Genomic DNA, 13198 nt, shown 5'->3' on the forward strand with positions numbered 1-13198 from the left:
CTTACTGAGATGGCGTAGCGCCTGTTTGATGCTGGTTTGACCTCTTCCAACACCCAACATCTCTCTGATCTGTCATCCCCACTCCTAAGGACTGAAGTGACGTCCGACAATCCACTTTACAAATATCAATGATTCCTATAATGTAATTGTCCTGCTTGATTACTCCTGTGGAGACACTCTCAGAATGCTATGTGAAATAATTTTCCCTACCTCTTAACTCTGACAATTTTTGATGGACTATTTTTTCTTTGTGTCCAGCTCTGCCTTTGATTCTTGTACTTGCCCTGTAAACTATACCTCCTTTTTATTTTTGCCCTTGCTAGTATTCTTACTTCAGCCCTCCAAACTTCCCCACACTGCACTTGAAAATCCAATGTGGTGACTTGTGGTTTTGTTCGTGCCTTCTCCATATTGGAAGATGATGTCTTCTTGTGATTGTAGTCAGATACTGTCAATTTTGATTATTACACTCCATGAAAATTTAAATATCTTGTTATACCAAGTTTGGATCGTGATGCGGTTTTCGCCATCTCATAATAATATAATTTCACGTCCAACTACATAAGATTTCACCGACAGCCTTACCTCAATTAGTATCACAATCTGCAAACTTACTAACAGTGAGATGACACAATACTGCCATGTTTCAATCTGCATTGTATAACAAACTGCGCCTTAAACAGTTCTTCATTTCCGATCAAGAGCTGAGCTATACATAAAGCAATAATTGACATGTCAGCTCCTACTATCTTTCCTGTACACTTCAGTATTACACCCCACAAGTCTGGTCTAAGATACCTACATAAAGGACTCTGTTCAGCAAGTGTCTTTGGTGCCTGTGGTGTGCCTTGTGTCTTTCTTTAAGCAGTACAATGACGACAACAATGCACCATCCAGCTCCACCATGTACTGTTGTAGATCGACTCTGGCATGTTGTTCAGTCGGAATATCTAAATGATGTAGAATATCGTAGCTTAAGCCTATGCTAAAGAGAACTTCCACACAAGTCTGATTCCCACCCCCACCCCCCAATGTCAATGTCAAAACTGCCATACTGACTGAGTGAATAATACTCCCAACCACACCACTGACTGCACTGAGATGGGGTGAAATTCTTTACACTAAGCGTGCCTTGATTGGCTGTGGATACCTATGATCTCGTATCTATGAAATATTTGCGCATTTTCCTCCTATAACGCCAGTTAAATGATGGTCTCCCACTGCTTCCACATGGTGTTGTTACATGCTAACTTTCACTGGGAATACCGCACAGTGCCTGCAATCTTTCATTTTTCGTTTAATTTTTGGGTTTGAGATCCACCTTGTGACGCCTTGTGTTCAAGTACCACAGCGCCAGCAATCAAGTTCAGAGTGTCCAAACTGATTACACATTTTATATTGTTATTTCCTACAGTAACGATGACTGTGTCCTAGCTGACCACATCTGTAACATACATCTCAGTGTTAAAAACCACTTTCCTCTCCTTGGGCTTTGTCACTGAATCAACCTCTGCTAATGCTGTTGTGGCTGATACAGCCTCATTTACTGTTTAAGGAAACTCTATACATACTTTACACGTCATCCCAGTAGACAAACCTCGCAAAAACGCATCTAGTGCTCTGTGCTCTGCCTCTCACAAAATAATCTTATTGGTGCTGTTGTCCTCTGTCAGTTCAAACGTATTTATTTTTTTATCCGTGTTGTGTGGTCCAGAAAACTCACCACAGACTCTCCTTGCCTCTGAATTATGCCATTAAGTAGTTCATGATAGAATCTAGGTGTGTTCTTTCTTCTATACACATCAAAAAAAAGTTTAGCTTCACCTTGGTTCCGAGAGTTCTGGAACCTGTACAGAAAATTGGAATAGAGATAAACATAAACATCATTTCCGCCCTTTTTATTGCTCAGGTAAGCCACATATTACATGTTGTACCAACATGCAGCGAGACCTTCAGAGGTGATGGTCCAGATTGCTGTACACACCAGTGCCTCTAATACCCAGAATCACGTCCTCTTGCATTGATGCATGCCTGTATTCGTCGTGGCATACTAGCCACAAGTTCATCAAGGCACTGTTCGTCCCGGTTGTTCCACTCCTCGCAGCGATTCGGCGTAGGCCCCTCAGAGTGGTCGGTGGGTCACATAATACGTAAACAGCCCTTTTCAATCTATCCCAGGCATGTCCGATAGGATTCATGTCTGGTGAACTTGCTGACCACTCTAGTCAAGCGATGTCGTTATCCTGAAGGAAGTCATTCACGATGGGAGCGCGAATTGTCGTCCATGAAGACGAATGCACTGCCAATATGCTGCCAAAACGGTTGCACTATCGATTAGAGGACGGCATTCATGTATTGTATAGCCGTTACAGTGCCTTCCATGACCAACAGCGGCGTACATCGGCCCCACATAATGCCACCCCAAAACAGCAGGGAACCTCCACCTTGCTGCACTCACTGGACAGTGTAAGGCGTTCAGCCTGATAGGGTTGCCTCCAAACGCATCTCCAACTATCGTCTGTTTGAAGGCATATAAGACACTCATCGCTGATACCAATGCTGAGTGGTCCATTCGGCTTGTTGTTGGGCCCATCTGTACTGCGCTGCATGGTGTTCTGGTTGCGAAGATGGACCTCGCCATGGGCGTCAGGAGTGAAGTTGCGCATCATGAGGCTTATTGCGCACAGTTTGAGTAGTAACACGACGTGCTGTGGCTACATGAATAGCATTATTCAACATGGTGACGTTGCTGTCAAGGTTCTTCCGAGCCATAATCCGTAGGCAGCGATCATCCATTGCAATAATAGCCCTTGGGTGGCCTGAGCGAGGCATGTCATCGACAGTTCCTGTATCTCTGTATCTCCTCTATGTCTGAATAACATCGATTTTGTTCACTCCGAGATGCCTGGACACTTCCCTTGTTGAGAGCCCTTCCTGGCACAAAGTAACAATGCGGACGCGATCGAACCACGTTATTGGCCATCTAGGCACGGATGAACCACAGGCAATGAGAGCAGCATACCTCCTTCATGGTGGAATGACTGGAACTGATCGGCTGTCAGACCCCCTCCATCTAATAGGTGTTGCTCATGCATGGATGTTTACATCTTTGGGCAGGTTTAGTGACTTCTCTGAAAAGTCAAAGGGACTCTGTCTGTGATACAATATCCACAGTGAACGTTGCTGTCAAGTGTGTATATAATCTTTCCTGCAAATTCTGCAAAGATTGAGCATTTCCAAACTTTTCATTCAGCATATTTAATTAAGCATCGCCTTCCAATTTCAGTCTCAACATCCTCAACAATTAGTGATGTTTCCAATTTCCTAATTTTGCAGCCATGTGTAAACTGTAAAAAATAACCAAAATATCCTTCCCAGATTTACTTGACAATGCAGCCACTAATGAAGCAGTCTACAACAGATGGCGATAGAGGAGATGTGGACTGTTCCCTTCTTTCATCCATATGTAAATCTTCGTTGTCAGTCTGCATTTGAGGTAACTGATTCAGCAAGTGCTGAATTGTTTCCTGAGCTGATGCTTCTTCACTTAATGCCGTTTTGCCCATCTAATACTAAATGAAGTGTAAAACACACCCAGAAAAGAAAAAAAGGAAAGACAGAAGGTTAATGAACAGGCCCATACACAATAAAAGTGAAAGTTGGCACTCACTTGCACATTTTCGTAGTACGCCATTGCTGTACAACTACTATAATCGTCACTATTCTACGTATCCAATATATGTTCTGATGCACTTATAAAGGTGTAGATTTGATGTGATTGAGTGGTTCGCTGGTGGAGGTGGTAGCTTCATATGGAAGATGTAAGCAATCAGTGCTGAGAATTAATTTACTGGCTTGTAGGATGGACAAGCATTCACAGTGTCTGCAGGAGGCAGAGGTTGGTACTGACGCTAGGATGGCAGGCAAGAAAGCACCAGTGTCAGCAATGTTGTCAGTGAAGCATTGGCAGTGACCTCACTAACTGTGCATCTTTTTGCCCTTACAGAATCAGAAGGAACACTTCTGATCTAGTAAATGTGGTCGGTAAGGGCTGGCGTGGGGCTCCAGGATTGGGTCTAGGACTGGTGACCGAGAGACGGAAGCGGACACTGATGGACCCCAGTGGCTAGGAGCTACGAGGACGTTAGCTTGAATGTCGGCCCATCCAGGCTGTGGCTGACCCCAGCAGGAGCTCCCAATGACGTGGCCTCATGGCGGAATCCAACATACAGCAGACACCAATTACAAGACGAGCTGGATCCAGATGCCAGCTTTTTCGGAACAAGGTCTTATTTGCGGATTAGGTCAAGTGCACGACCAACCAAGTGCCGTCGAAAGGTCTCAAAACGCCAGTTGTCGACACAGTAAAGGGTGGACCCACTGACATGGTGTAAGAGGTGAGCTTGTGGGTGTTGTCACACATTTGAATTTCGGCATTGGGCCTAGTCGCAGTGGAGCTGCATTTGGAAGGCTTTCTGAACGCCTTTGGGCAATTTCTCATTTGTTTTGGAATGTGGAGCCACATGGTACTTAATTGTTCCTCATAGTGAGTTATTGGTATTGTTAGGTCCAGAATTCCAGGTGCACGTTTAAATGGGGGCTGGAGATGTAGTAGAACCATACCCAACTCTGGGCAAAAGTGTTCATTAAAAAACTCATGTACCATAATAGCGAAGATTCCTGAAGCTCTGTCATACTGTAACCACACATGGTCTATGATCTCCTTGTCTTTTAGCTGAAGTATGAACAAGATTCTCAATTAGGTCAATTAAAAAATTCCATTCACTTGTTGTTGTTGTTGTTGTTGTTGTGGTCTTCAGTCCTGAGACTGGTTTGGTGCAGCTCTCCATGCTACTCTATCCTGTGCAAGCTTCTTCATCTCCCAGTACCTACTGCAGCCTACATCCTTCTGAATCTGCTTAATGTATTCATCTCTTGGTCTCCCTCTACGATTTTTACTCACCACCCTGCCCTCCAGTACTAAATTGGTGATCCCTTGATGCCTCAGAACATGTCCTACCAACCGATCCCTTCTTCTAGTCAAGTTGTGCCGCAAACTCCTCTTCTCCACAATTCTATTCAATAGCTCCTCATTAGTTATGTGATCTACCCATCTAATCTTCAGCATTCTTCTGTAGCACCACATTTCGAAAGCTTCTATTCTCTTCTGGTCTAAACTATTTATCGTCCGTGTTTCACTTCCATACATGGCTACACTCCATACAAATACTTTCGGAAACGACTTCCTGATAATTAAATTCACTTACCATTCCATAAATGTGGCTTGAACAGGCGTCATGATGACATAAGATGTAGCAGTTTCCTTCCCAACTCTTGCACATATTGGTGATTTTCTTTAGATTAGAAAACGGTGTACCTTCAGTGCAAACTGCGATAATTGTACATTTATTAGAAAACTAGCGACCTACTCCAGCTTCGCACAGCTGAGTACTGAGTGTCTATGGCTGGAGAACTGGTAATTTGTACACACAGACTTTCAACATGAATAAATCTTTCTGTTACAAAAAACTATATTGAAATACAAATGGTAGCTCCTAGATTACCCTTTGCATGTGGTCGGGGCTTTTATTTAAAATTTGTATGGGTGACACTCTTGAGCAAGAGATGGAGAAATTCTGCCAACAGAGCACTGCACTCGTAACTCCATGTACTTTGTCAGATAAAAGAGTCACAAATAGCCTAGATCCTTTAATTTTCAAACCTTTTCTAGTGCGATCGCGTGTTGCTCACTACAGTGCTAGGTTCAGCTGCTCATTCATGAACATCTTTGATTGGAGACTGCACAGCTGATTGAAGGACGACGGCACACATTTCCTCTTGCGCATTCTCAAGTCCAGTACGTGGCGTGTCGCAGACCCTGGCTGCGAGCTCAGGACATTTCTCTGTCACGCAGGGATGCTCTCATTCTCTCTTTCATTTTTTGTCCTGTCTACGGACGTTTATGCAACCACACACATCGCTAATAGCTCGTTTACATTGTAAGTGTGTTGCCATGGAGTCACTACTCAAACGGTGCAATACTAAAATTAAGCAATACAGTACTGAAAACAATCCTTTTTGTCAGATTCAGTGCAAATATATCAATAAAACCTGTTTATTACTAAGTTATGCGAAATAAAGATGGATATGGGGTATTCTCAGATACACTTCAGGTCAAATAGACCTGGGCACTATTAATTCAACAAATCGCTGACACGTCTTTCTGAAAATTAAAATTTGTTTTGACATTCTACCTTACATCATTCTGTCTAATTACTACTGGCTATTCATTGGTTATCTTTTATTCTAACCGCTAATCACTGATGATTTAATTAAATGACACCCTGACTTGTTGTCCAGAGGACTACCATTATTCTTTGAAGACCACTTACTTCCTGTGATTGTTTTGCAGATGAAGAGTAGCAGCTGGGAGACTGAAGTAAAGCTACACTCTAAGTCGACACTAGTTGCATGCGGCTGTTGGCAAATGTCGTGACCACCCAATGTGCCCACTGGAAGACCTGCCACTGGAAACTATCAAGCAGCACGAGCAGTGCCCCATGCAGCTGCTGGACGATATGGTGCAGAGGTAGTGCCACATAGCCGTAAATAGCCATCTAGCCCACATGCAGATGGCAAACATCAGCCTGTGCCTCGTGGTCTGAATGGCAGTCAACTCATTCAGCATTTGTCAGGATGTTCCTTTAGGTATGATACAATCCATGCATGATGAAGATGGGTATAATACAGAGCCTGTGTTGTGAGATCATGTATTGTATGGCAGGTGCACCTGAGTTATCTACGTTGGTACTGATTGATACTGCCCTCACACTTCTCAGCTGTAAGTGGCTAAATTCATTCTGCTACCAAATGTATACATTCATTCGACATCTAGTTTCCTAACGATCTACTACTGCCTTCTGAATCCTATCCTCAGGTGCTCTATGCGCCAATACCTTGGAGTATAGTATGTGCAGGAAGTATTGCTTTGGAAGAAATGTGCAGATATTACCTGATCCACAGTTGGATAATATTCCTTGTGGGGAATTCACTGTCGATAGCCTTTGGTTTGGTATGTCTGCCGCTGATGGGATTCTACATAATAAGAAATCATTCATTAGGCCATTTTCATAATAAAGACACTCCATCATTTTTCATGCAATAAGCGTTAACAATTATTTACAAGACGTACGGACAATGTCAGTCTGCTTTATATATTCATATATACTGTGTACAACCTATCACATGATACCTAATTGCGTTTGTAGATCACGGCAAAGTATGTGGATGAGTGCTTGTAACGTGCGAAATTATAGCCACCTTACACTAATAACAGTTACACTCAAGAATTGAACCAGTGCTGAAATGTTAATGCAGGAAGTGGAGGACTAAAGATGTACCTGTGGGGCCTCTGTTTTGACTGGCATGTAAAAACCACAAATAAAGATAAATGATACCAGAATAACACTGTTCATATCCCTCTGCTTATATTTGTTTTCCTTAGTAGCGCTAATATTCCAATTATTTTTCTAATATGAGAATAATGTGGTGGGGACCCATAAACTGGTATAGTATCACTCAACAAACACTATGATTATTTCAGCAGCAAAATTTAATTTAAACGAAGTCACTTCCTAACTTCACTTGGGATAGTTTATATTTTATTTGTCAAGACTAATTATTAAAAACTGAGCTCAATTAACATAAAAAAATCATTCACGATAGTAATCAAGTTTAAATTATGTTTCAAACGAGTTCAACTTATTTGCCTTTTTCATAACCTGTGAAGCAGGTATTTTAGACAGCAACATATGCACAATCTGACACAGAATTTTGCAAAACGATACTTTGCACTAATCTGAGAGAACTTCAGCAAAATTCTAACTAACTTCAGTTTTGTAGTTTTAACTTCAACTTTTGCTCGTTCTTGCATGTTTGAAGAACATAAATAATCAATAATAGTTCATTTGAAACAGGGTGCTCGGTTTTAGTAACACTTACGAGGGGATCCTGCATAGGTTCATGATCAGGAGAGAAAATACGATCCCAAACACAGACTTATAGCATTTGGATTGTTATTAAAATCACACACAAATTGACTGGTCCAAGCTCTGATACATATCAGTATGCATGAAGCTGGTGGAGCAGTGGCAAAGTTTTGGTAGCAAGAGATGTGGCAGCTAACTGTACTCACAGCTCTTGATGTTTGAATGTTCTATAAAATTTCTTCTTTCCAATGATTATTCAACATATTAGAGCCATTCATTATTGCTGGTGGAGCAGTGGCGAAGTTTTGGTAGCAAGAGATGTGGCAGCTAACTGTACTCACAGCTCTTGATGTTTGAATGTTCTATAAAATTTCTTCTTTCCAATGATTATTCAACATATTAGAGCCATTCATTATTGCTGGTGGAGCAGTGGCGAAGTTTTGGTAGCAAGAGATGTGGCAGCTAACTGTACTCACAGCTCTTGATGTTTGAATGTTCTATAAAATTTCTTCTTTCCAATGATTATTCAACATATTAGAGCCATTCATTATTGCAGAGAGTACCAAGCAGCAGCCAAATCCACATCTGAGGCAAAATTCCAGGCAAAGCTGCCTCCAATTTCCTCCCTTGGCACTATCAATTTGTACTGTGGAACGGATGACTGCTTACTGTTCAACCCAAGGTGCTGCCCAATTCGACCACCATAACCACAGTTTACATTGCGTCATGCAATGTGTATTGGAAGCTGGTTCATACTTAGGGCACTTATACTATAAATTGTAAAAGATGTATTGAAGTCCCTCCACAGTTAAAGGTACCACCACAACAAAACAGAAAATGAAGAAGGATGTGATGATACCCTCATGTTAAGAAACAAACACTCCCACGTCCTGAGATCCGTGGACATAAAGAGATGCACGTAGTGGTAAGAATGTCACTATAGGATAATGAAGACAAGGATAATTTACTTATTTGTTTGTAATTATAAAATGCATTAGCAGGAAAGAATTGAAAGTCACACAAACAGAGCTAGAACGAATCAACAAAGGCACTCACTCCCTCAATATAAATCCGGTGATATGCTTTAGTTCCGAAAACCCGCAGTAAAAAAGGAACAAACTAAAAGTTCACTCCTCACTATGAGGGCTCCTTTTCTCTATTGTGCATCACCTAACCAGCGAATACCAAAATTCAGTCACTGGATCGTACTACAACAGCACACTTTGTTTGGCAAAAGCCATTTGACAGACCAGCTGCGCCCCCACCAGCAGCACCACCTGCTCGTATCTCTAAAGTTGCTCCAACGGGTAAAGGTATCACCACAACAAAACATAAAAACAAAAAAGATAGGGTGATACCATCACATACTCATTGTGCTTTAAAAAACAAGCACCCCTATGCCCTGAGTTTCATGGACTGAATGACACATGTGTAGTGGTAAGAATGTCGCTATAGAATAAGGGAGACAAATATCATATACTGATTTGTCTGTAATTATGAAATGCATTAGCAGGGCAGAACAGAAAAGTCACACAATAACAGCTAGAATGCAGCAACAAAGGCACTACGCTCCCCCAATATGAACCTGGTGAACTGGTATTGGTCTGAAATCCTGCAGTAAAAAAATGGATGCACTTAGAATTTCACTCCTCAGTATGAAGGACCCTTCTCTCTACTGGGGATTACCTTTCCGGTGAATACCAAAATTCAGTTACCGGATAGTACTACAATAGTACACTTTGGTCGGCTAAAGCCTTCTCATGGATCAACTGTGCCCCCTCATGCAGCACCACCTGCTCCTACCTCTAAATTTGCACCGACAAGTAAAGGTACCATCACAAAAAAAAAACAGAAAATGATGAAAGATATGGTGATATCGTCACTTAGGCGCTATTTTTTAAGGAACAAGCACCTCTATGCCCCGAGGTCCATGGACTAAATGATACGTGCGTAGTGGTAAGAATGTCATCATGGGAAATAGAAGATAGTGGTCATATACTTACATGTTTGTACTTAAAAAATGCATTAGCGGGAAATAACTGAAAAGCCACACAAAAACAACTACAACACAGCAACAAAGGCACTACACTCCCTCAATGTAAACCTGATATTGCTCCGAAATCCCATAGAAAAAAAGGACGAACTAAATAGTTCACTCCTTGGTATTCCATTCCGCATCACCTCCCTCTGAATGCCGAAATTCAGTTACCGGATCATACTACAATAGTACACTTTGATCAGCTAAACCTGTTTCACAGACTGGTTGAGCTCGCTCAGTCAGCGCCGCCTGCTCCTGCCTCTAAAGTTGCTCTGATGGATAAAGGTGTCACCACAACAAAACAGAAAAAGAAGAAAGATATGGTGCTATCATTATGTCCTCGCTATGGTTTAGGAAACAAGCTCATCTTCACCCTGAGGTCCATGGACAAAATGAGACGTGTATAGTGCTAAGAACATTACCATAGGATAAGGAAGATAAGGATAATTTACTTACTTGTATTTGTTTGTAATTTTAAAACGCATTAGCAGGAAAGAACTGAAAAGCCACACAAACACAGCTAGATCACAGCAACAATTTCCCGGTGAATGCTGAAATTCAGTTACCGAATCATACAATTGTACGCTTTGATTGGCTAAAGCTGTATCATGGACCAGCTGGGCACCCTCAAGCTGAGAAACCTGCTCCTACCTCTAAAACTGATCTGACCGATAAAGGTATCACCACAACAAGACAGAAATAGAAGAATGATAGGGTAATACCATCCTGTCCTTGATATGGTTTATGAAACAAGCACAGATTCGCCCTGGGATCCATGGACAAATTTAGATGGACGTAGTGATAAGAATGTCACCATAGGATAAGGAAGATATGAATCATTTACTTATTTGTTCGTAATTATAAAATGCATTAGCAGGAAGAACTGAAAAGCTACACAAAGACAGCTAGAATGCAGCATCAAAGGCACTACACTCCCTCAACATAAACCCAGTAATATGGTATTGCTCTGAATACCTGTAATAAAGATGGGACGAACCAAAAAGTTCACTCCTCGGTGTTAGGACCCCTTCTGTCTACCATGCATTGACTCCCTGATAAATACCAAAATCCAGTTACCGGATCATACTACAATAGTACACTTCGATCAGCTAAAGCCGTATCATCAATGTGGTGCGCCCACTCAGGCAGCACCACCTGCACTTACTTCTGAAGTTGCTCCATCGGATAAAGGTATCACCACAACAAAATAGAAAAACAAGACTGATAGCGTGATACCATCAAGTCCTCGCAAAGGTTTAAGAAACAAGCTCACCATTGCCCAGAGGTACAAGTACTAAATGAGACATGCAAAGTGATAAAAACGTCACCATAGGATAAGGAAGATATGGATCATTTACTTTGTAACCTCCCAACAGTTTACTTCTATAACCTCAGAATCATAAAATGTGACTAACCTCTCAATAAAATTGTGACTCATATGTAACCTTTCAACACTTAACTGACCATGAATCTAAACTGGTAAATCTGGACATCAGCAATGCCGTGTCATGATATATATATATATATATATATATATATATATATATATATATATTTTGCAACCCACAGTTGCTTCATCAGGAAAGAGAGAAGGAGAGGGAAAGTCGAAAGGATGTGGGTTTTAAGGGAGAGAGTAAGGAGTCATTCCAATCCTGGGTTACAGGACTAGAGTAGGTGGTGGTGGGAGGGTGGATGGGACACTGGGGGTGGTTACAAGGGGAGGAGCCAGAGGGTAGGGAAGGTCGTTTGGGGATTTCATAGGGATGAACCAGGAAGTTACGAAGGTTAGGTGGATGGCAGAAAGACACTCTTGGTGGAGTGGGGAGGATTTCATGAAGGATGGATCTCATTTCAGGGCATGATTTGAGGAAGTCGTATCCCTGCTGGAAAGCCACACTCAGAATCATAATGTCATAATGACAGCTGCCACCCATTCCATATCAAACGGTCTTCATGGCAAACGAATCTGCTCCAGTCCTGAATCCCTGAATCATTACACCAACAACCTGAAAACAGCTTTTGCATCCTGAAACTACCCTCCCGATCTGATACAGAAGCAAATAACCAGAGCCACTTCCTCTTCCTTCATTTACCACCAAGACCGTTTGATATGGAATGGGTGGCAGCTGTCATTATGACATTATGATTCTGAGTGTGGCTCTCCAGCAGGGATATGACTTCCTCAAATCCTGCCCTGAAATGAGATCCATCCTTCATGAAATCCTCCACACTCCACCAAGAGTGTCTTTCCGCCGTCCACTTAACCTTTGTAACCTCCTGCTTCATCCCTATGAAATCCCCAAGCCACCTTCCCTACCCTCTGGCTCCTACCCTTGTAACCGCCCCCGGTGTAAAATCTGTTCCATGCACCCTCCCACCACCACCTACTCCAGTCCTGTAACACAGAAGGTGTACATTATCAAAGGCAGAGCCACATGTGAAAGCACCCTTGTGATTTACCAACTGACCTGCCAACAATGTGAAGCCTTCTATGTGGGAATGGCCAGCAGCAAACTGTCCATTTGCATGAACAGACACAGGCAGACAGTGTTTGTTGGTAATGAGGATCACCCTGTGACTAAGCATGCCTTGGTGCACAGCAGCACATCTTGGCACAGTGTTACACCGTCTGGGTGATCTGGATACTTCCCACTGACACCAACCTATCAGAACTCCGAAGATGGGAACTTGGCCTTCAGTATATCCTCTCTTCCAATTACCCCCCAGGCCTCAACCTCCGCTAATTTCAAATTGCCACCTCTCATACATCACTTGTCACTCAACAGCATCTCTGCCACTGTACTTCCGCCTTGACTGACATCTCTGCGCAAACTCTTTGCCCTTATATATGTCTGGCTGTGTCTGTATATGTGCAGATGGATGTGTGTGTGTGTGTGTGTGTGTGTGTGTGTGTGTGTATACCTGTCCCTTTTTCCCCCTAAGGTAAGTCTTTCCACTCCCGGGATTGGAATGACTCCTTACCCTCTCCCTTAAAATCCACATCCTTCCGTCTCTCCCTCTTTCCTGATGAAGCAACTGTGGGTTGCGAAAGCTTGAAATCTTGTGTATGTGTTTTTTTATTGTGTCTATCTCCCAGCGCTTTCCCATTTGGTAAGTCACAGAATCTTTGTTTTTAATATATTTTTCCCATGTGGAATGTTTCTTTCGATTT

The 13198-nt window shown here is 42.3% G+C and overlaps 1 protein-coding gene across 1 annotated transcript in view; it reads left to right on the forward strand.

The window, feature by feature from the left end:
• Positions 1–7476, forward strand: part of LOC126427354 (26S proteasome non-ATPase regulatory subunit 10-like) — a 114385-nt gene extending 106909 nt beyond the window's left edge. Inside the window, exon 4 of the transcript XR_007576648.1 lies at positions 6413–7476. The gene's annotated coding sequence lies outside the window, so the exon portion shown is untranslated. The remainder of the gene's footprint in view (positions 1–6412) is intronic.
• Positions 7477–13198: the final 5722 nt, after the last annotated feature.

The sequence above is a fragment of the Schistocerca serialis genome, chromosome 11 (genome assembly GCF_023864345.2).
Source record: "Schistocerca serialis cubense isolate TAMUIC-IGC-003099 chromosome 11, iqSchSeri2.2, whole genome shotgun sequence".
NCBI lineage: Eukaryota > Metazoa > Arthropoda > Insecta > Orthoptera > Acrididae > Schistocerca > Schistocerca serialis.